This window comes from Lepidochelys kempii, chromosome 8, assembly GCF_965140265.1.
Source record: "Lepidochelys kempii isolate rLepKem1 chromosome 8, rLepKem1.hap2, whole genome shotgun sequence".
NCBI classification, from domain to species: Eukaryota; Metazoa; Chordata; order Testudines; family Cheloniidae; genus Lepidochelys; species Lepidochelys kempii.
In genome coordinates, this window is record NC_133263.1 from 71,048,449 (window position 1) to 71,054,064 (window position 5,616).

Genomic DNA, 5,616 nt, shown 5'->3' on the forward strand with positions numbered 1-5,616 from the left:
GTGAATTATTTGTGAACAAGTTCTGTTCTGAATCTTACCTCTGACTATATGATCCAGTTAGCTGGGGAAAGCAAACCAATGATCTGAGCTACAACAGGCCATTCTAGTTTATTATTTTGACCAGTAAAGCTGCAGGCTCAGTAGATATCTTTTAATCAAGAGTAGGTTAAATCCTGTATATGGCTTAGCCATTCAATTGTTTCATCACAGGACCCCAGAAATAGCCTATTGTATAAAGATACCCTGTCCCTCTTTGTCTATGTCTTCACTGCATGCTAACCATGGGTAAATTAACCACTACCATGAGACCACTTTGTCAATATCATCACACTGTCGTCATGCTTGGCATTTGCACTGGCCTTGCATCTGACTGTGACAAGCAATACAGCTTTCTAGATGTGTATTCTGTGATTCACAGTGCAACAATGCACAGTATCACTCGATGCTCATCGCTGAAGACTGTTGTGGGTCATCTTGTCTGCCCACTCTGGGGACTGCGGAAGGAAATGAGCTAGGCCAGGAAATTCATTTCCTGGCAGGATCCAAGCTGGCAGCGTGGTGCATTGTTATGTGCTGAAGGTATGGAGCCCACTCACCCTAATAATTGAGACTGACAGCTGCTGCTTTTTAGGGAGTCATTGTTTATTTGGCATGCCTCTGCAGACACTGCTGCCAAGAGATGGTGGCAGGTGTTTCAAAGGTGGCATTTCGCCTGCAGAAGATGGAGGCAGCAGCTAGCAGTTACAAGCACATCACCATGCGCCCCCTCCCAGCACCTGCTTAGGTAAACAGTTAGTTTAGGCACAGTCTTTGTTGGGCAGTGCAGTGCTGAAGTCAGAGAATGGCTTAAAACACAATATCAAAATAAACAAACAGGGGTGTTCTTAAAGTATCCACACCAAGAATTGTAAGAGAGTCTTTGTGGCTCTCTGGTCTGCATTATTCAAATGTGGAGTTAGGCTGCCTCTTGGTAGTCTGTGACTCTCTCCTCAGCCTCCTGGGTTTCTGGTTTCTGCTGAGATGACACTGTCCAATGTCCCAGAAATCCTCAAAGGGCTCTAAGTCTTCCCTTGGCTAGGAGTGTGGATAATAGAAGGGTTCTTCCTAGCTGTGATGGTTCTCTCTCTGCTACACTCCAAACAAAAGCCAAAACTGAAAGCAAAAACCAAACCAAGCCCTTTGTCTCTGAGTTCTAGCTTATGCTTGGGTCTGGTTGTGTTGCAAGCAAATTCCATCTCTGCCCCGGAGCCTAAAATAATCTGAGAAGCAGAGTCCTGAGCCTGTATCGCCATTGCTTCTGGAGTCCAGGGGCCAGCCTCCTTGAGGCTCAGTGTGGTAATACAGGAGCTTCTCCTCTAAAGGGGTTACACATAATTAACCCAGGATGCCTGGTTTCTAGACCCTGAACCACCACTAACTGCTGTGTGTCCTTGGACTAAAATGTTGAAATGTCTACTAATTTTAAGTGCCTCAATTTTTAGGGGCACAGACTGAGATGCTTAGGACCTGATTTTAAGAGATGCTGAGGACTTGTGGCTCCCATTAACTTCTGTTGGAGTGCTTTGTGCTAAGTGCTTCTGAAAATTGGATTCTAGGTACCTCAGACTGGGAACCTAAATACTGATGTGCTCAGAATTTGTTAGCGGACATATTTAAACTTCAGCTTTAGTCTCTTTGCCCCAGTTTCACTGTGAAATGGGCAAAATAATACTTATCTACCTCACTAGGGTGTAATATTTACAAAGCATTTTGAACTACTTGGCTGGGCTCAGGAAAATTGGCTTGGGAGAGGTTCTGTCTGGAAAACCTAGGCCAGTGGAGAGGAGGCAGGTAGGGAGAAGAAGGGTAGTGTTAAAGAGCTCCTTCATAGTGAAGAACAAGTGAGTAGAGCGGGAGAGGGAAAAGTTAACAAAAGAGATAAGAAGCTGGTGGGATGAAAGCTTGTATTTTTTATGGGTCATTCAGTTCAGATGGGAGCTTGTGGTCTGCAATGTGTATATTATTCCTTAAACTGATTAAACAGTGTCAAGTCATAGGTTGTTATAACTGCAATATATTTGTCGTATTACAAGTAAGTGACACTTCCTGCGGCCTCAGGATCCAGCTGAGGGCCTTTTCTAGTACATACCCTGCAGGGGTATATTTCCTTGATACACTCTGACACTCTTTTCTGGCTTTGACTGCATATTGTGCAGAAATATTAAGTTTAAGAATGATTTGTCTCTTATAGCATAAGAGCCTTGTTTATGGAAACATTTTCACTAGGACTGTGCACCTGTTCGTGTATTTTGAAAAGGGGATCAACAAGCTTGAAAAGCTGCAGAATCCCTGGAGAAAGATTAAGGACTTCTGTTTTAGTGGGAGTATATGCACCTGTTCTCACTTATTATTATTGGTTCCTTCTTTTCTTTTCTTCTGTAATAATATTTGCCAAAATGTTATAAAACAATCATTAACAGCTATTGAAATCAGAGGAGCTGAACAAGTGAGCAACAACAAAATGTCATCCCCTCCTTTTACCCAGTTTAACATGGAGGGACAAATGGATTCACTTTCCAATGTCTAACTACTGTTATCAGCAAAATGTACACTAAAGTGGCATCAAGGGCTACATTTTCAAAGCTGAGCGTCCCTCTGTGAAGGTGAAAATCAGGTAATTAGCTGTATCTTTTATAATTTCAGCTCATCGTTCAGGGGCACAGATCTTTATATTGTAATGAGATCTGCACAAGCCAACTGCTGAGACCTTAATTCTAATTGAGTTCTCCTAACTTGGCTATATTTTAAGTGGTTTACAAATAACAGTTACAAGCAAGGTGGTTGTAAATTATAACAGAGAAATGGATTAGGAACAGATGGGCACTTTTCAAATCGGATTTACCTTATTTTGTGGGTTTTATGACTCATAATTTTATCAAAAATACTGTATTTTTAGGTTTACTTATGAGTGGAAAGTGGACATGAAGTAACCTTATTTGCTACTGACCTGGAACAAACACCCCTATATTTTGATTTTGTATGGTGTTTCTTTAGATACTACAAAATAAGGACCTGCTTATGCAATGATTTGACTGAGGAAGATCACCCCAGGATTGGGGCCTAAAACACTAACAATTTGATAGCTTATGGAATTGATATTTCATTATTATTTTGCACCATAAACCTACCTTGGAATATGCTTTTACAGAGCATCTCTAAAATTCATCATAGTATTGAAATTGGTTGGTGGTCGACATATTCTAGGAAAAGTGGGACTAGAGAGAAATTATATGATACTAAGCAAGTCTCCTGTATTTCAGTAGATAGTTATATTTTTCTAACTAGCATTAATTATAACTTAATGCCAATGAGGTCATAAAAATTGTTCCAGTTTACTAGTAAATAAGCCTCTGAGTGGATTAACTGCACATCATGTCAAAACATAATGTAAATATGGTATTGCTACTGTGCATCATCATAAGTGAAATTCACTCCTGTGCAGAGGCCAGCAATGCATTAGGGGAGTTAGGGAGGGATATAGAAACTCAGATCAGTATCTTTATTAAAGTCCTGACTTTTCATTGAGAGCACGCTAGGGAAATCCTAATGTTACATCATTATCCTCAGTTTAAATACCCACCCACAAAAAATATCTTTAACTTACAGTTGAGTTTGCATAAGTGCATTTCCTAATAAAGCAACATCTAAAACTCCAGGAAGTCAAAGTCACCATTTAAGACAAGATATCCCTCCATACCAGCCCCAAATACCACATCAAGATATCTAAACACTCTCAAACTCTTCATTCCAAACTTCCCTTCAGTTTTAACATATAAGCAGCCAAATATAGATATATAGTTTTGCACAGCATTCAAACACACAATAAGAACATTTGATTAATGTATTTCACTGGAAGACTTATGCTCTCTCTTAAAGTCTGTGGGCTGAGTCTTCAGCTGAACTATGCTCCTTATATTGGCTGGTCTGGAAAAGAGAATAAGAGCTTGTTATCTCAAGGCCCTGTGTTATCTCAGTGAGTGGGGCAGAAACTATGGAAACCCTAATAAAACTTCTCTCTTTGCAGTAAATAGGAGAGGATCTACAAGGGCTGAAAAGGGACAATACTTCCTGTTTCTGAATATCTTTGAGTTTTTATGAATATTTGTTGCTGCTTCTTTCCCCTCCCCTCCTTTTTTTAAAAAAGATACTGTGGTTTCTGAGCAATAAAGGATTTAGTCAAAACATGAGGGACATTGAAGTGGTGACATAAGATGTCTGCATAAATACTTAGGGGCCCCTGGCAATCTTATGCAAGCAGACTTCCAATTAAAGATAGCACATATTTGCTTTGTTGGTAATAAAAGCTTCAATCTGGCAAACATGCACACTCAGGACTAATTTTACATTGAAGTCAGTAAGATTTCTCATAGGCATAATGGTCTGCAGGAAGGATCCTGTGTAGCTACAGAGAGCCAAATCCTCATTGATTTCAGTGGGAGCTAGGTGCCTAGAAGCCATTGACGATCCTGGCCAGAGCCTCAATGAAGTTAACAGGGCACCTCACAGGTACAAGGATCTTGAGAGCATTACTAGGTAACTTTTAACATTTCAAGTCTGCAAAACAAAATATGCTTATTTATTGCACTGGATCCTGTAAGGTTGACTCCTACAAAGCCCCATTGATTTGATTGGTGGTCTGCCTAGGGGTCAAGCTGTAGAGATCAGCTTGCAGGATCAGTCCTAAGTTTTACACAAACCATTTGAATTTGCCTTTCAATAGAAGTAACTGGAGGAAGTTCTTATATAATGATAACAGGACAACACCCTTAATTACAAATTAACAATTATTAGAAATAGTGCCCCCACCAATAAATTATTCTAAAATATCCTCAAATGTTTTCATTTGGAGGGAAATATAGCTCTCCTGCTTTTATAACTTTTTAAGATTTCCCTGCAATTTGCTTTAACACATCTTATTATTAATGAAAATTAAAATGAAAAATACAAATTAATGAAAAATGAATTTGATCTTTTAGGACCCAATCCCAAAATGAACATGCAGGCAGAGGCTTGTGCACACATAAAGCCCCTCAGAAATTAATACAGCTGTCCATGGAAATAGGTCTGCTTGCCTAGAGCTCATTACATGATTAGGAGTTTAGCTTTCAGATCCTCAGATTGATTTCAATGGAAGTTAGGCACTAATTAATACCTGTGAGGATCTAGGCCTTAGTTCTCAATTCTGCAAACATGCATTTGTTTAACTTTACTACTGGAATGGTCCCATTGAAATGAATGGGCTACATTCAGTAGTGAAGTTAAGTGTGTGCATAATTATATGCATTAATTGTTGCAGCCTGGCAAAATTCTTCTTGCCTATTTGTCTAAGAAGAGTGTTCCCCCCCAGTGAGTAAAATATTATGTATTTTTCATTACTTACACATCAGGGTAAAGGGAAGTAAAGTAGACTTTAAATGTGGTGTGGTAAATGTGTAAGACAATGTATTAAGACAGGTATTTCTAAAAGTTAAAGTGTTACTATTTTTTTCCTTTGTTCCTAACCTCACACTTACTTTAACAAGCTGTTCCTAGGGCGTTTTCCCTTCTGATTAAAATACTGGTTGACTCCACCCCTCT